The sequence below is a fragment of the Zea mays genome, chromosome 4 (assembly GCF_902167145.1).
Source record: "Zea mays cultivar B73 chromosome 4, Zm-B73-REFERENCE-NAM-5.0, whole genome shotgun sequence".
Lineage (NCBI taxonomy): Eukaryota > Viridiplantae > Streptophyta > Magnoliopsida > Poales > Poaceae > Zea > Zea mays.
This window is the reverse complement of record NC_050099.1, coordinates 247241818-247260202: the sequence shown is the minus strand read 5'-3', so window position 1 is coordinate 247260202 and position 18385 is coordinate 247241818. Positions and strand designations below refer to the sequence as shown.

The 18385-nt window shown below is 53.4% G+C and overlaps 1 protein-coding gene across 1 annotated transcript in view; it reads left to right on the top strand.

Moving 5' to 3' along the window:
• LOC103654943 (3-isopropylmalate dehydratase large subunit, chloroplastic) overlaps positions 1–18385 on the top strand; it is a 72985-nt gene that overhangs the window by 26515 nt on the left and 28085 nt on the right. The gene's annotated exons all lie outside the window — the stretch shown is intronic.

Here is an 18385-nt window from a genome sequence, read left to right as displayed (position 1 = left end):
AAGTCGTCGTCGTCGTCGTTGGAGCGGGCGGCGGCGAGCCACCCGTCAGCCTTCTGTTGCTCCGCAGGCCCCCCAATCGTGTGGGGTTGTTCGTACCTGCGGAGGTGGAACCAGAGTTCCGTTTGTAATGGCACCTTGAGTGCCGGTGTCTTGTTCATTGTGGCTGTCGGGGCCTGAACATGTATGTATTTTCGGCACGAAGCCGTGTTTTTTCCTCATTTCGAGCACTAAGACTCGCCTGTCGGCTATCTGAACCGCTTCACCAAGCGTGAGTCGCCTCGTGCGAAGGTGACGAGTGAGGTATCCGTATCCCGGAGGCGTAGGAGTCCCTCGGCTCGGTCAGCCTTGCTGTCCGAGGCTTCTCTTGCTTAGTTAAAGGAACCCTCGACCGCTCTTCGATGAGCCAAAGCCGGAGGTAGCGGTGTCAGCGCGGACAGAGGCGGAGTTGGCTCGAAAAGAAGACTTGGTCGGCCGGAGCCTGGCCGGGCCATCCACTGGCGGGACCGACGCCGGAGTCGAGTTGCCGAGGCCACGAGCCTGGCTGATGTCCTCGGGGGACAGCTGGCTGAGGCTTCGGGGTGGCCGGCCGAGCCGTCTGCTCGGGCCGGATTCCTGGAGAAGACCCCGGCGGCGATGGCCCGAGCATGGTGCTGATATCATCCTTCGGAGTGGAGATCCTCCGACCGCGTCGCCGTCCGAGGCTAGGCCGGACCTCGCCGAAGGTGTAGTTGACGCCGAGGGTGCTGCTGCTCCCTTCAACTGTCAAGATCCGAGCCTACAGGATCGGGTTATCTTGTAGTGTGCGTATGTTTTCTGTGGCCGCCGAGGCCCAAACATACTGTCGTCGTGTTGTAAAGTTGCGTTCCTTTTCCTGTTGTTTCGAGTATCTGGACTTATTTGTTGGTAACAGAATTGCTTGTCCGAGCGAGAGTTACTTTTCACGGAAGGTAACGAGTGAGGTATCCGTATCCCGGAGGCGTAGGAATCCCTCGGCTCGGTCGACCTTGTTGCTTACGTGCACTCTTACTCGTCCATAGGGTTCTGTCACCGACGTAGTCGAGAAGGCCCGAAAAATCATTTTGACAGAGGAGTTTTCGAGCGTGAAGACTTGTTCGGTCCGCGGAATCACTTATCCGAGCGTGAGTTACTTATCACAGAAGGTGATGAGTGAGGTATCCGTATCCCGGAGGCGTAGGAGTCCCTCGGCTCGGTCAGCCTTGGCTGCTTACGTGTACTCTGTCGTTTTCAGGATCCACTTTCGAAGTAGTCAAAAAGCACGAAAGACATTCTGGCAGAAAAGATCTTTTTCCGAGGAAAATTTTGACGCAGAGGGGGTTCCCCCCTTCTAGCCCCTGAGGGAGGGTCGGGCTTTGCCGAGGCAAGGCTGACCCTTCCTTGATGACTAGACTTTGTATGTGGCCGAGGCGTATGAACGACTTGAAAGCATCTTAAGGGTAGAAGCGACGTAGCTGTCGGATGTTCCAAGCGTTGTTGTAGACCTCGCCTTGACTGTTGGCCAGCTTGTACGTTCCGGGCTTCAGAACCTTGGCGACAACGAACGGCCCTTCCCAGGGAGGTGTGAGCTTGTGCCGCCCTCGAGCGTCTTGTTGCAGCCGAAGCACTAGGTCGCCCACCTGGAGGTCTCGGGACCGAACCCCTCGGGCGTGGTAGCGTCGCAGGGACTGCTGGTACCGCGCCGAGTGTAGTAAGGCCATGTCCTGAGCCTCTTCCAGCTGGTCCAGTGAGTCTTCTCGATTAGATCGATTGCTTTGGTCGGCGTAGGCCCTCGTCCTCGGGGAACCGTATTCTAAGTCTGTGGGCAAGATGGCCTCGGCCCCATAGACTAGAAAGAACGGTGTGAAGCCCGTGGCTCGGCTCGGTGTTGTCCTCAGACTCCAGACCACCGAGGGGAGCTCCTTCATCCATCACTTGCCGAACTTGTTGAGGTCGTCGTAGATCCGCGGCTTGAGCCCTTGCAGGATCATGCCGTTGGCACGCTCTACCTGCCCATTCGTCATGGGGTGAGCCACGGCAGCCCAGTCCACCCGGATGTGGTGATCCTCGCAGAAGTCCAGGAACTTTCTGCCAGTGAACTGGGTGCCGTTGTCGGTGATGATGGAGTTCGGGACCCCAAAGCGATGGATGATGTTGGGGAAGAACGCCACCGCCTGTTCGGACCTAATGCTATTTAGGGGTCGGACCTCGATCCACTTGGAGAATTTGTCGATGGCGACCAACAGGTGCGTGTAGCCCCCGGGTGCCTTCTGCAAGGGGCTGACGAGGTCCAGACCCCACACAGCAAACGGCCAGGTGATGGGTATGGTCTGCAGAGCCTGAGCGGGCAGGTGGGTCTGCCTTGCATAGAATTGACACCCTTGGCAGGTGCAGACAATTCTAGTGGCGTCGGCCACCGCGGTCGGCCAGTAGAAGTCTTGTCGGAAGGCGTTTCCAACAAGGGCTCGAGGTGATGCGTGATGGCCGCAAGCCCCCGAGTGTATCTCTTGTAAGAGCTCCTGGCCTTCGGTGATGGAAATGCATCGCTGGAGGATGCCTGAGGGGCTGCGGTGGTAGAGCTCCTTCCCGTCTCCCAGCAAGACGAACGACTTGGCGCGCCGCGCCAACCGCCGAGCTTCGGCTCGGTCGAGGGGTAGCTCTCCTCGGTGGAGATATTGCAGGTACGGGGTCTGCCAGTTTCGATTAGGCGTGGCCCCGCTCCGCTCCTCCTCGACGCGCAGTGCCTCACCCTCGGGTGCTGAGGGTGCCTCGGGCCGAGCCGAGGGTGCCTCTGGCCGAGCCGAGGGTGCCTCGGGCTGAGCCGAGGGTGCCTCGGGCTGGGCCGAGGCCTCCTCAGGCTCGGGTGTGTCGTCGGTCTTGACGGAGGGTTGATGCAGGTCTCGGGAGAAGACGTCCGGGGGAACTGTTGTTCGCCCCAAGGCTATTTTGCCAGCTCGTCCGTAGTCTCGTTGTAGCATCGGGCGATGTGGTTGAGCTCGAGCCCGTAGAACTTGTCTTCCAGGCGCTGAACCTCATCACAATAGGCTTCCATCTTCGGGTCGCGGCAGTGGGAGTTCTTCATGACTTGGTCGATGACGAGCTGCGAGTCACCGCGAGCGTCGAGGCGTCGGACCCCTAGCTCGATAGCGATGCGCAACCCGTTGACCAGAGCCTCGTACTCGGCCACATTGTTGGACGCCAGGAAATGGAGGCGTAGCACGTAGCGTAGGTGCTTCCCGAGGGGCGAGATGAAGAGCGGGCCTGCGCCTGCTCCTGTCTTCATCAGCGACCCGTCGAAAAACATGGTCCAGAGTTCCGGTTGGATCGGAGCTGTTGGGAGCTGGGTGTCGACCCATTCAGCCACAAAGTCTGCCAAGACCTGGGACTTGATGGCCTTCCAAGGGGCGAACGAGATCGTTTCGCCCATGATTTCCACCGCCCACTTTGCAATTCTACCCGAGGCCTCTCGGCACTGGATGATCTCCCCCAGGGGGAAGGATGACACCACAGTTACCGGATGAGACTCGAAGTAGTGTCGCAACTTCCGCCGCGTTAGGATCACCGCATACAGCAGCTTCTGAATTTGTGGGTAGCGGATCTTGGTCTCGGACAGTACCTCACTGATGAAGTAGACTGGCCTCTGGACAGGCAATGCATGCCCCTCTTCTCGTCTCTCAACCACAATCGCGGCGCTAACCACCTGAGTGGTAGCGGCGACATAGATCAAGAGGGCTTCTCCGGCAGCGGGGGGCACCAAGATGGGCGCGTTCGTGAGGAGCGCCTTCAGGTCCCCAAGGGCTTCCTCGGCCTCAGGGGTCCAAGTGAAGCACTCGGCCTTCCTTAAGAGGCGGTACAGAGGCAGGCCTCTTTCGCCGAGGCGCGAGATGAAACGACTCAGAGCCGCAAGGCATCCCGTGACCCTCTGTATGCCTTTCAAGTCCTTGATGGGCCCCATGCTGGTGATGGCCACGATCTTCTCCGGGTTGGCCTCGATGCCCCGCTCAGAGACGATGAACCCCAAGAGCATGCCTCGGGGGACCCCGAAGACACACTTCTCAGGATTGAGTTTTATGCCTTTCGCCTTGAGACACCAGAATGTCGTTTCAAGGTCGGAAAGGAGGTCGGAGGCTTTCCTCGTCTTGACTACGATGTCATCGACATAGGCCTCGACCGTTCAGCCAATGTGTTCGCCGAACACGTGGTTCATGCACCTTTGGTATGTCGCACCCGCATTCCTCAAACCGAACGACATGGTAACATAGCAGTACATGCCGAAAGGTGTGATGAAAGAAGTCGCGAGCTGGTTGGACTCTTTCATCCTGATTTGGTGATACCCTGAGTAGGCATCGAGGAAAGACAGGGTTTCGCACCCAGCAGTGGAATACATGATTTGATCGATGCGAGGCAGAGGGTAGGGAACTTTCGGACATGCTTTGTTTAGACCAGTGTAGTCTACACACATCCGTCATTTCCCTCCTTTATTTCTCACAAGCACAGGGTTGGCAAGCCATTCGTGATGGAATACCTCTTTGATGAACCCTGCCGCCATTAGCTTGTGGATCTCCTCGCCTATGGCTCTACACTTTTCTTCGTCGAATCGGCGCAGAGGCTGCTTCACGGGTCGGGCTCCAGCTCGGATATCCAGCGAGTGCTCGGCGACATCCCTCGGTATGCCGGGCATGTCCGAGGGACTCCACGCAAAGACGTCGGCGTTTGCGCAGAGAAAGTCGACGAGCACTGCTTCCTATTTGGTATCGAGCTCAGAGCCGATCCGGATCTTGAAAGGGAATTAGGCTTACACCTATTTCCTAAATGATTTTGGTGGTTGAATTGCCCAACACAAATAAATTGGACTAACTAGTTTGCTCTAGTGTATAAGTTATACAGGCGCTAAAGGTTCACACTTAGCCAATAAAAAGACCAAGAACAGGGTTCAACAAAGAGCAAGGGATAACCGAAGTGTGCCCTGGTTTGGCGCACCGGACTGTCCGGTGTGCCACCGGACAGTGTCTGGTGCATCACCGGACAGTGTCCGGTGCACCAGGGGACTTCACGCTGAACTCCTCACCTTCGGGAAAATCCAGAGGCGCTCCGCTATAATTCACCGGACTGTCCGGTGTACACCGGACAGTGTCCGGTGCCCCAGGGAAGAGCGACTCTGGAACTCGCCTGCTTCGGGAATTTGCTCCGCTATAATTCACCGGACATGTCCGGTGTGCACCGGACTGTCCGGTGAGCCAGCGGAGCAACGACTACTTCGCGCCAACGGTCACCTGCAGGCGCATTTAATGCGCGCCAGAAGCGCGCAGAAGTCAGGCACGCGCGCGCTGGTGCACCGGACACTCTACAGTGCATGTTTGGTGTGCCACCGGACATCCAGGCGGGCCTAGAAGACAGAGCTCCAACGGTCAGAACCCAACGGCCTTGGTGACGTGGCTGGCACACCGGACATGTCCGGTGTGCACCGGACTGTCTGGTGCACCATGCGACAGACAGCCCCACCAAACGGCTAGTTTGGTAGTTGGGGCTATAAATACCCCCAACCACCCCACATTCAAGTCATCCAAGTCTTCCTACCTCAACCACTTACAAGAGCTCTAGCATTCAATTCTAGACACACCCAAGTGATCAAATCCTCTCCAAATTCCACATAACGCCTTAGTGATTAGTGTGAGAGATTTGCTTGTGTTCTTTCGAGCTCTTGCGCTTGGATTGCTTTCTTCTTTCTTTGATTCTTCATTGCGATCAAACTCACTTGTAATTGAGGCAAGAGACACCAATCTTGTGGTGGTCCTTGTGGGAACTTTGTGTTCCAAGTGATTGAGAAGAAAAGCTCACTCGGTCTGAGAGATCGTTTGAGAGAGGGAATGGGTTGAAAGAGACCCTGTCTTTGTGACCACCTCAACGGGGAGTAGGTTTGCGAAACCGAACCTCGGTAAAACAAATCCACGTGTCTCACTCCTTATTCGCTTGCGATTTGTTTTGCACCCTCTCTCGCGGACTCAATTATATTTCTAACGCTAACCCGGCTTGTAGTTGTGATTATTTTTGAGAATTTCAGTTTCACCCTATTCACCCCCCTCTAGGCGACTTTCAATTGGTATCAAAGCCCGGTTCTTCATTAGAACCTAACCGCTCGAAGTGATGTCGGGAGAACACGCCAAGAAGGAGATGGAAATTGGCGACAAGCCCGCTACAAGCCACGGGAAGGCCTCATCGGAAGAGTCCCGCAACAAAAAGAAAGGGAAGGAGAAGAAAGCTGTGGGGGACAGATATCCCCCGGGTCCACCGGAAGGGTAAAAGACCTCATGAGAGGCCCAAGAGCCTAATAAATCGTAAGGTCATTCCTTCATGGGCCTGGGGAGGGACAATCAGTAAAGCAGATTGATGTAAGGCCGGATTGGTGCAAGCCCGGACGGCCCCACAGCGTTGAGCAAGCAACCACAACAGAAGATCCGACTTTCCCACGCTGGAGCCCCATGCAACGGAACCAGGCGAGGATAGGTCGGCAGAATCATAGGAAAATAGACTCAAACAGTTCACTATCTTTTAGGTGCACATTGTTATCATATCCACGTGTATTGCCCCACGGTCGAATATATAAGGCCTAGGGGGCACCCCTTCAGAATGATCGACCCCATTACTATTCTACCATCCACCTCAACTCTCTACGCTTTGGAGAGCAACCTTGTATTCAATACGCAAAGCATACTCACCAGGACGTAGGGTATTACGCATTTCCAAGCGGCCCGAACCTGTAAACATTGTCCATTGTTCCTCGTGCATCGGGCACGAACCATTTAGCTACAGTCGGCGACACCGTCCTACTCCTAAAACACCTTGAGGGGCAACCCCGGGTGTGCGGTCGGACCCAAAACACCGACAGCTGGCGCGCCAGGTAGGGGGTGTGTCGACGATCCAAGCTAGCTCAATGGCCATCACTTTCCACAACAAGATCACCCTCCGTCCCGGATCCGTATTCTGCTTTGGAACAATCTCATCCATAGCAGATGAAGATGGAACTCTACATCGCATTGCAGATCCGCCAAAAAAGAAATCTCCTCCAACAAAACCCGAAAATACCGGAGAAGCGCAACTTCCAGCTCTCCGAAAAAAGATCGCCTTCAGAAAGTCAGGGGCCGAGGGCCCGCTGACCCGGAGAACTCCACTGTCTACTTCCCCGACGAAAGAATGGACACAGGTCGCAAGGAAGAAAGAGGTCGGGAGAAAGCAAGTTGTTCTTTCCGTTCCTCCGCCCTCAAAGGAGAACGGAAAAAAGATCGTCACGACCGCCGTACCATTCTACCCCGACGTCCTCTTCATCGGGAGAGTGGAGTCGCCCCCCCCCCCCGTCTCCGACGACGAGCCGACCGCGCCCGGAGAAGAACCACCTCAGCGGGAATCCCGCCGACGGAGAAACCGGCGCCGAAACATTCGGCGACACCACGAGGCCGGAGAACGGGATCCGGAGCAACCTGTTTCGCGGGACGAGGTCTCGGAGATAGGAGAAACTTCGGAGGAACGCGTCTTCAAAGAACGAAGGAACTCCCGACGACGTGATCGCCACCGGGCTCAGGAACAAGCCGAGCAAGATGCAAGGCAACGCCGGGAGAATCCACTCTTCGGGCGCAACCTGAATCCCGACTTCGCTCGAGCCATGAACACGCCGAGTGAAGTCGGATGAGTACTAGCTCGGATAGCTGATGGACTCCCTCGGACTCCTGACGCCGAGGGCTATCGACGACTGTTCACTCAGGCGGCCAACCATCTTCTACCGCTTGCTCACCCGCCGAACGATCTACGACACGCTATCAACAGCCGTCGGGACGCGCGAAGCTCCATCAATGCTTCGCGTGAACGACGGCATGAGAACGAGATCCGCCGCCGGGAGGAGTACGACAGGGATCATGGCATCCCAGCTCGGAGCCAGGCCACCAGAACTGAGTCAGCAACGGCCTCAACTAGCGGTACTACCCGGGGACGGTCGAGGAACCACAACAACTACTCCCCTCCCCGGGACAGACACCATCCCCGACGACAGGAGGACACGTGTGGAGTGTCTGCTCTTACTCCACGCCTTAGGGCCATCCAATGGCCCCCTAACTTCAAGGTATCCAATGTCGATAAATATGAACCTAAGCAGGATCCAGGGGGCTGGCTAGCCGTCTACACCACCGCTGCTCGGGCCGCCAGGGCGTCCGAGGACGTGATGACCGCGTACTTACCCATTGTCATCGAGCAAGACGCGCTGCAATGGCTGCGACATCTACCCCGACACTGCATCGACGACTGGGGCGATTTCAGTCGACGCTTCACCGCCAATTTTCAGTCCCTCTCCGACAAACCAGCGCAACCGTGGGACCTCAAATCCATCAAGCGCCGGGGGGACGAAACTCTCCGGTCATACCTCAAAAGGTTCCAGACCATGAGAAATCGTATCCCTGAGGTCACGGAGGCGGCCGTGATCGAGGACTTCTACAGAGGATCCAATGACTCGACCTTCGTCCGAGCCATATTGCAGAAGGCGCCGACTACCTCCGAGGAGCTGTTCCGGGAAGCCGACCTCTACATCACCGCCGACGAGCGAGCCTAGGACCTCATCGGAGGAGCGAAGCCCGCACCGGCAGCACCACGACGCGACGCGAACCAGCAACCCGACAAACGCTGGGAGAAGAGACCTCGCGAAGAAGTGCACGCCGCCGGACCACCAGCCTCTCGTGCCCAGGGAGGACCTCGCGGAGGCGAGCGCACGCTGGACGACATCCTCGACGCCCAGTGCCCGTACCACAAGGACATGTGCCACACTCTTCGGAACTGCCGAGACTTCAAGCACTCCGTCGGGCACGGCCGACCCTTCCAACCTCTACCTCCTCCGCCAAGGGGAGGGCCAGAAGAACCACGACAACCCCAGCAGCAGGAGGAGGGAGGAGGAGGAGCTTTCCCGCGTGTTGACAGGGAGGTCAACGTCATCTTCGGCGGACACGGATCGCAGGAGAATAGAAGACAATAAAAGCTCAACGATCGCCAGATATTGGTGGCAACCACCGGTCCTCCCGCCCCATACCGGTGGTCGGAGCACCCGATCACTTTCACTCGGGCAGATCAATGGCTCAACTTCGACCACCCAGGCAAATACCCGCTCCTCGTCGATCCGGTGATCCGAGAGAGCAGGGTGAAGAAGGTGTTAGTGGACGGGGGGAGCAGCATCAACGTCACCTTCCCCTGGACACTCCAAGGCTTGGGAGTTCACCTCAAAGAGCTCCACGAGTCCGACACTCCTTTCTTTGGCATCGTGCCGACTGAAGGAGAATACCCGCTGGGCCACATCTACATGCCCGTCACCTTCGGAACTCCGGATAACTACAGAACCGAGTTCCTGAGGTTCGAAGTGGCGAACTTCGACTGCGGGTACAACGCCATCATCGGGAGGCCGGGATTGGCAAAATTCATGGCCATTCCGCATTACACGTACATGATACTGAAGATGCCAGGACCACAAGGAATCATAACTGTGCGCGCTGACCTCCAAGGCGCCGCAGAGTGTTTCCGAGTGGCCATCCAAGCGGCCCTCACCACCAAGCCGTCGACGACTTCTTCAACACAGGTGAACTCTAAGCCTGAGGAGGACCTTGCAGCACCGGCGAATGAAGCTCAGGCCACGACCTCTATGCGGCCGACTGAAGAAACTAAAAGGATCAACCTGGGGTTCGCTGATGAACGCAAGACTGCCATCATCAGCTCCAGCCTGGACGACAAATAGGAAGACGCGCTCGTCCAGTTTCTGCAAGATAACCGAGACGTATTCGCATGGCAACCTGCGGATATGCCGGGAGTCCCAAGAGAACTGGTCGAGCACAAACTGAAGGTCTATCCCCAGGCAAGGCCGATCCGGCAAAAACTACGTCGTTTCACGCCCGACAAGAGAGAGGCCATTCGCGCCGAGCTAGCTCGCTTGGTCGCGGCTGGATTTATTAGAGAGGTGTTACACCCCGAGTGGTTAGCCAACCCTGTTCTTGTACTCAAAAAGAATAAAGTGGATTGGCGCATGTGCGTCGACTATACTGATCTCAACAAACATTGTCCAAAGGATCCCTTCAGGCTCCCAAGGATAGATCAGGTAGTAGACTCCACCGCTGGATGTTCTGTGCTATCTTTCCTGGATTGCTATTCCGGATACCATCAGATTAGCTTTCGAAGGAAGACGAGGAAAAAACAGCGTTCATCACTCCGTTTGGTGCTTTCTATTACACCTCCATGCCGTTTGGCCTCAAAAACGCTGGAGCGACTTATCAGAGAGTCATTCAAACATGCTTAGCCGATCACTGGGGCAAGCGTGTGGAAGCCTACGTAGATGATGTAGTAATCAAAACGGAGAACTCGGAAAACTTCATTGAAGACTTACAGCTGGTTTTCAACAGTCTACGGCGGTACTGATAGAAGCTTAATCCCGAAAATGTGTTTTTGGGGTACCAGCAGGAAAGTTACTCGGATTTATTGTCAGCCACCGGGGAATTGAGGCTAATCCGGATAAGATTGAAGCTATCATGAAAATGGAAGCACCACGATCACAAAAGAAGGTTTAGCGACTTACTGGATGTATGGCAGCTCTGAGTAGATTTATATCCAGGCTGGGAGAAAAAGGTTTACCATTTTACAAGCTAATCAAGAAAGTGGATAAGTTTCAGTGGACCTCAGAAGCACAGGAAGCTCTAGATGCACTGAAAAAATTCTTGACAACACCACCAGTACTGAAGCCGCCACGGCGAGCCACGTCAACTCAACCAGCTGAAGATCTGCTGCTGTATATCTCTTGCACGACTCACGTGGTAAGCATCGCGTTGGTAGTCGAGCGAGCAGAAGAAGGACATGCCTACCCAGTGCAACATCCCGTTTACTTCATTAGTGAAGTTCTGGGTCCCTCGAAGAAAAAGTATCCTCAAGTTCAGAAGCTATTATATGCAGTACTTCTAACTGCCCGCAAGCTACGTCACTACTTGTAACATCCTGAATTTGGGGGTATAAAATTTCTTTGCTCATATTCACAAATTCAGGTGTTACTTCTCTTTTCACACCCTTCCCAACCCCCTCTTTCTCTTTTCTATAGAAGAAAAGTGGCTATTTACTTTGTGTAATTATAGTCTATTAGACTAAAACTCCAAGGAGTATGTATTGTGGCATCATGTCAAACCCTAAATTCCACTTTTGTTTGGTGCATAATACTTGGAAGTGCTAATTTGAATTTGTGGCCTATTTAGAGTTGAATCAAAAAGAGTAAATAAAAAGAAAAGGGAAAACAAATGCTAGAATAAAAGAAAAAAGGAAAGAAGCCCGCACCCCCCGCCCCCCTCGGCCTTTCGGCCCATCTGGCCCATCCCGCGTGCGTGCCTTCCTCCCCCCTCTTCTCTCTCTGCCCTGGCGGGCCCACCCGTCAGCGCAGCCGCTTTCCCCGCGTCCGCGCCCGCTTCCCCCGCTCTCTCTGCCCGCGGGCCCCGGCTGTCAGCTCCTCCGTCTCCGCGTAACCGCCACCCTGAGCTGCGCGTGCCGCGGACTCCGCGCCCACGTCGCGCGTGGAGCTCGCAACCACCTCGCCCTCGGCCACTTGAGCCCGGAGCCTCGCCCACCCTCTCCCCCTCCCTCATTTGCGCACCTGCAGACCTCCTTTCCACCTCCCCCACGCTGCTCACACGCCAAAGCGCCGCCGCCATTAACCGCCGCCACCCGAGCCCGTTTCTCCGTCGCCGTTGGAGCCCCGCCGTGCCCTCTGCCACGGTGAGCTTCGCCCCGACGTCCGCAACCTGGGACACGCCCCAATTTCCCCTCTCCCTCCCCAATTTTCTCTGCCCGCGCTCACCCGCCGTTCTCTGCGTAGTCGCCGAGGTCCGCCACCGTCGACTCGGGCTACCGCCGCGCCTTCGCCGCCACCGAGGAGTCCCCGGAGTTCGCCTTGAGGTAAGGGACCTCCTCCGCCCTCTCCCTTCCTTTTTTATTGTCCCCGCTGCGCTTAATTCCTCGCCGGAGTCCTTTAGCGCCACCGCCGAGCCGCTTCGCCGTGGGCCGCCCCCCTCCGGTGTCCCTGCCCCGACCTAGTCCCCACCGGAAGGTTCCCCGCGCCCTCCCCAACCTCCCCGGCCATCCAGGTCGCCCCAAGGACCCGCAGAGCCCCCGCGCCCCTCGTCTTCGGCGAGTTCTCCGCCGTGGGAACGGGCGCCGCCGCCTCTGCTAGCCGGAGGGGAAGACAGAAGCCGGCCGCCAGATCTCTGCCGCCCAGCTTAGATCGGACGACCCTGTTTCAAATAGGCCGAGCCCAATCCTAGTCGTCCGCCTGAGATCCAACGGTCCAGGGCCGTTTCCCCCCCGCACCCCGCCTTCCTGCCATTTGGGCCCCGCCTGTCAGCCGTCCGCCCCCGCGCTGCCCGCCCGGCCCCACCTGTCAGCCGTCCGCCCCCGCGCTGCCCGCCCGGCCCCGCCGCGCGCTCGTGCGCCCGCCCGCGGATCTAATCTCGGGCGTTGATCTGAGATCCAACGGCCGTAGAAGCCCGATACCCCTTCGCCCGCGCAATTTCTTAAAGAGACCCCCGGCTTTCTGCAAATTAACCCGCCGTCCCTGGATCTTCGCAGTTAGGTCCTCAGACCTTTTATTTAATCCAAAAGAAGTATTTAAGACATATTTTTAATCCCTAAACTTGTAAAATTCATAACTTTGTCATATGAACTCCAAATTAGGTGCTTCAAATTGCAAAATGTTCATAATATTTTTATCTATCTATTTAAACAATGTTTCCCTGCTGTTTTTATGTCCCAATTAATAGTTGATCACTAGGGTAAAATTAATGTTATTGGAAGCCTATTTGAGATAAATAGAAGATAGTAGACTTTAATAAAAGTTGGAGCACCTAAGTTTATGGACTTAAAACCATGTAATGATTTAACCCCACCACTGACTTAGACCTGATTAGTGGATAATGAATCATTTTGTGTATTCATCTACCCTAGACCTAGGGAACACCAGATTGCCAACCCTTTTCTACTGTGAACTTGGGATCTCTCTGCTGCATATGTTTGGTTTATTGCTTTTGTTTGTTATTTCCCAAGTGCATAGAATGAATGATTACTTTACGTAGACAACGGGCAGTCTGTGTTTCCCGAGGAAGTTGCAGAAGAAGTCCCTGATCAGCAGTTTGGTGAAGGCAAGTGTCCTCTGACCCATTATGTCCTATTCACTTATAATTCACTTTCCCGCATTACTTAATTGAAACCTAAGGATTGACTAGCTGTATACTTTACCTTATCCTTGATGACCTTTTGGGTTATTATTATGGTTAGCATTTTGCTATTGCCTTAACCTAATCAATGAACATGATGTGACTATTTATGATACGATAATGTTATCCTGATGATATTGATGATCTTGTGATACTCTAGGGGGCTCAGGCTGTTTCCTGAGTACCTCTCCGTAAGGACCTGTTTGTTGAGAGACCACCCGGGATAACAGTGCAACCATGAGGGTGAAATGGGATGCCCTTAGCTAATTAATTAGAGGAACTAGAGATGTAGTTGCTCCGCCGTCGTGCCGTCAATGGGGTCCAGGCACAAGGCTGAGTGCCGAGGTTCTTTCGTTTTGCTTTTTGTTAGTCACTCTCCTGCGGGGAGGGGTACTGTGTTTATCAAACTGGAGAAACCTAACGTGCAGCTATGATCTCTAGGGAATCTTTGTAAAAGCTACGTAGTGATACCCTGCCGGACCACCTAGGAAGTGAACAATGGGGATTAGCTCTCCCCGGGCAGAACGGGAATCACAGCTCATGGGTAAAGTGTGCGACCTCTGCAGAGGGTAGTGAAACTGATATATCAGCCGTGCTCACGGTTAAGAGCAGCCTTGGGATCCTCTTTGATTAGAGATACTCCGGATACACTGCAGATGATGTCTCTAATGATGATGGTTAATGTTGGTGACTTTAATTATGTATTTTGGTATTTCCTCTCGGAGGAAGTATGTTTGGGTCTATAACTTGGGCTTGATGATAAAATCTGGCTTCTACTAACAATAAATACCTGACCAACTAAAAGCAACTGCTTGAGCCTAACCCCACATAAAGCTAGTCCACTTCAGCCAAACGGGGCATTTGCTGAGTACGTTGATGTGTACTCATCCTTGCTTTACCACAAAACACCAGGTTGTCCACATTGCAACCACTGCTCAGGAGAAGACGAAGCCGGGGAAGGAGACTTCCAGGAGTTCCAAGACTACGACGAGTTTTAGGTGTGGGTTGGCGGCAACCCCCAGTCAGCTGCCTGTGAAGGCCTTATCTTTACTGCGTTTCGCTTAGCACTTTGATTTACCAGTTAAGTTGATGACTATGTGGATGTCTCTGACTCTGTGATGTAATAAGGTAATACTCTTTTATGTTGTTATTCGAGCACTGTGCGATGATGTTCATTTATGTAATCGCTGTGTACGTGAGTTCTGATCCTGACACGTACATAGTTCGCATTCGGTTTGCCTTCAAAACCGGGTGTGACACTACTTTGACGACCACAAAGTCATAGTAGTCACTGGTTTTCCAATAGGGGATATTCTTCACAACAAGGAAGCCATTGGCCGAATAGCCAAGTGGGCCTATGAACTGGGATCTCATGACATCGAATTTCGACCTCGCACTGCCATCAAAACTCAAGCATTGGTTGACTTTGTATCAGAGTGGACTGAACAACAAGTACCAGATAACCCAGAGGCTGCAGAAGTATGGCGAATGTATTTTGATGGCTCACTGAAGCTGCAGGGAGCAGGAGCAGGAATTCTCTTCACCGCACCTGGAGGCGAGCACCTCAAATATGCCCTCCAGTTGCTGTTTCCAGCCTCCAACAATGCAGCCGAGTATGAAGCTCTGATCCATGGATTGAACATCGCCATATCATTGGGCATCAAGAGACTGATGGTGTACGGAGACTCTCTGGTAGTCATAAGCCAGATAAACAAAGAATGGGATTGTTCAAGCGATTCAATGGGAAAGTACTGCACCGCCGTCCGAAAACGGGAAGATAAATTTGAGGGTCTGGAATTTCATCATGTAGAAAGAGATCGGAACACGGCAGCCGATGTATTGTCCAAGCTAGGATCCAGTCGAACTCAGGTCCCACCTGGAGTCTTTGTACAAGAAATACTACAGCCGAGCATCTCAATGGATCAAGCAGAAGAGTGTAATATTGTGAATCAACCAGAGTCAGACTCTGATGACTGGAGAAGGCCAATCATCAGGTATATAAAGAATGAAGAGGAACCAGATGACAAAAATGCAGCCGAGCGTATCGCCAGACAGTCGGCTCACTACACCCTCATTGGGGAGACATTATACAGACGGGGTGCATCAGGCGTCCTCATGAAGTGCATTCTCTCATCTACTGGGAAGCGACTTCTGGATGAGGTCCATGCTGGGCAATGTGGAATACACGCAGCGTACAAGACACTAGTCAGGAAGGTCTTCAGGTCAGGATTCTATTGGCCAACAGTGAAGAGTGACACAGCCGAGTTAGTTCAGAGGTGCGAAGCTTGCCAGTACTTGTCAAAGCAACAACATCTACCAGCACAGCAACTGCAGACCATACCAGTGACTTGGCCCTTCGCATGCTGGGGACTGGATATGATTGGACCTTTCAAGAAAGCTCAAGGAGGATACACTCACGTACTGGTAGCAATCAACAAATTCACTAAATGGATAGAGTTCAAACCCATCGCTTCTTTAACCTCAGCTAAGGCCGTGGAATTCATACAAGACATAATATTCAGATTCGGGATACCAAACAGCATCATAACTGACCTAGGATCCAACTTCACAAGTTCAGAATTCTTTGATTTTTGCGAGCAAAAAAGCATTCAGATCAAGTATGCTTCTGTAGCACACCCAAGAGCCAATGGGCAGGTTGAACGAGCTAACGGGATGATATTGGAGGCACTCAGGAAAAAGGTCTTCGATAAGAATGAAAAGTTCGCGGGAAAGTGGATAAGGGAATTGCCCTATGTCGTCTGGAGCCTAAGAACCCAGCCTAGCCGAGCTCTGCATGGAAACACTCCTTTCTTCATGGTCTATGGGTCAGAGGCAGTGTTACCCGCCGATCTCAAGTTCGGGGCGCCAAGGCTGATCTTCGAAAGCATAGCAGAAGCCGAAGCCACTAGGATGGAGGACATTGATGTACTCGAGGAAGAACGGCTGAATGCAATAATCCAATCAGCACGATACCAACAGACTCTAAGGCGCTATCACGACAAGGCCGTGCGACAGCGATCCTTCTCAGTAGGAGATCTCGTCCTCTGCCGAATTCTAACGGGGGAGGGACGGCACAAGTTATCGCCCTTATGGGAAGGACCCTTCATAGTAGCAGAAGTCACTCGGCCAGGATCATATCGTCTCACTCAGATGGACGGCACAGAAATTGGGAACTCCTGGAATATAGAACACCTCAGGAAGTTTTATCCCTAGCTGTATTTCAAAAGCTATCGGGACAATAATGTACTCTGTAAAGTGGGAAATATGTCATCAATAAAAAAGGCTTCAAGAATACTCAGTTTGTTCATGGTCGACTTGCATTCTTACTTAACTCGGGGTGACCACTATGCCCTGCTAACGGAGCAATCGGCTTAAGTCGGCAACGACTTAAGCCGGTGCAACATGCTCGCGCTTACTTAACTCAGGGTGACCACTATGCCCTGCTAACGGAGCAATCGGCTTAAGTCGGCAATGACTTAAGCCGGTGCAACATGCTCGCGCTTACTTAACTCAGGGTGACCACTATGCCCTGCTAACGGAGCAATCGGCTTAAGTCGGCAACGACTTAAGCCGATGCAACATGCTCGCGCTTACTTAACTCAGGGTGACCACTATGCCCTGCTAATGGAGCAATCGGCTTAAGTCGGCAACGACTTAAGCCGGTGCAACATGCTCGCGCCTACTTAACTCAGAGTGACCACTATGCCCTGCTAACGGAGCAATCGGCTTAAGTCGGCAACGACTTAAGCCGGTGCAAAATGCTCGCGCTTACTTAACTCAGGGTGACCACTATGCCCTGCTAACGGAGCAATCGGCTTAAGTCGGCAACGACTTAAGCCAGTGCAACATGCTCGCGCTTACTTAACTCAGGGTGACCACTATGCCCTGCTAACGGAGCAATTGGCTTAAGTCGGCAACGACTTAAGCCGGTGCAACATGCTCGCGCTTACTTAACTCAGGGTGACCACTATGCCCTGCTAACGGAGCAATCGGCTTAAGTCGGCAATGACTTAAGCCGGTGCAACATGCTCACGCTTACTTAACTCGGGGTGACCACTATGCCCTCCTAACAGAGCAATCGGCTAAAGTCAGCAGCGACTTAAGCCGGTGCAACATGCTCGCGCTTACGTAACTCGGGGTGACCACTATGCCCTATTAACAGAAGCAACCGACTTAATTCAGCGGCAACTTAAGGCGATTTGACGCGCTTACGATTACTCATATAGGGATGACTTCTATATCCCGCAAACAAGTTTCAAAACCATCACACATCATTTTACTACTGCAAATTTACATACTGATTGAATTCTGAAATAATAGGAGAATAACAATATCATTCAAGTGCTAAACTGGTGTCCTCTAACAAATGTCTGACCATGCTAACCGCGCGCTCAAAGCACGCAAAATATTTCTCTATTTCGCGATATCTTTCTCAGGAGCAATCGACGAAGAAGGGCGACTTGAGGAATCAGGAGCAGCATTCACGTCAGCCCTTATGTCTTCAGGAACAACCACGCCAGGTCTCCTCATCAAGATTCGCCCCGCCCGAATGGCCTTATCCATGGCCCTGTCGCGCTGGGCTCTCAGAGTAATGGAAGTTTCTTCAGTAACTTTGGCAGCCAATTGAGCAGTTTCTAGCTCTTGGGCGATGGATTTCTTGGACGCACAGAGTTCTTTGATAGTAGCATCCTTCGCCGATATCAACTGCCTGAGATGGATTACATCATCCGTGGATTCTTGCAGTTTACAGCGATGATTGTCTAACTCCTCCATGGTGAAGCGATGACTCCTCTCCAGGATGGTCAACGAGTTGCTAGAGTCGCGATACAGTCTGTCAAGATTGTCGCGAGAAGCAGCAAGGACACGTTTTTCTTCCTGCAAACAAGAATCAACTCCTTCAAACATCAAGCAAGCAATAGGAACACAATAAGGCAAGGCACAGTTTCATAAGTCACCTTTTCAGAATCAAGCTGAGCGCGAAGGGAAGAGCTCAGTGCATTGGCGTCATCTAGGGCAGCAGAGACCTGAGCTATTTCAATCTGGCTTTGAGAATACTTTTCTTCCAAATCAGAGCACCGCCGGACAAGTTCAGCCTAATCTCGAGAATGTTTTTCTTCAAGAGTGGAAAT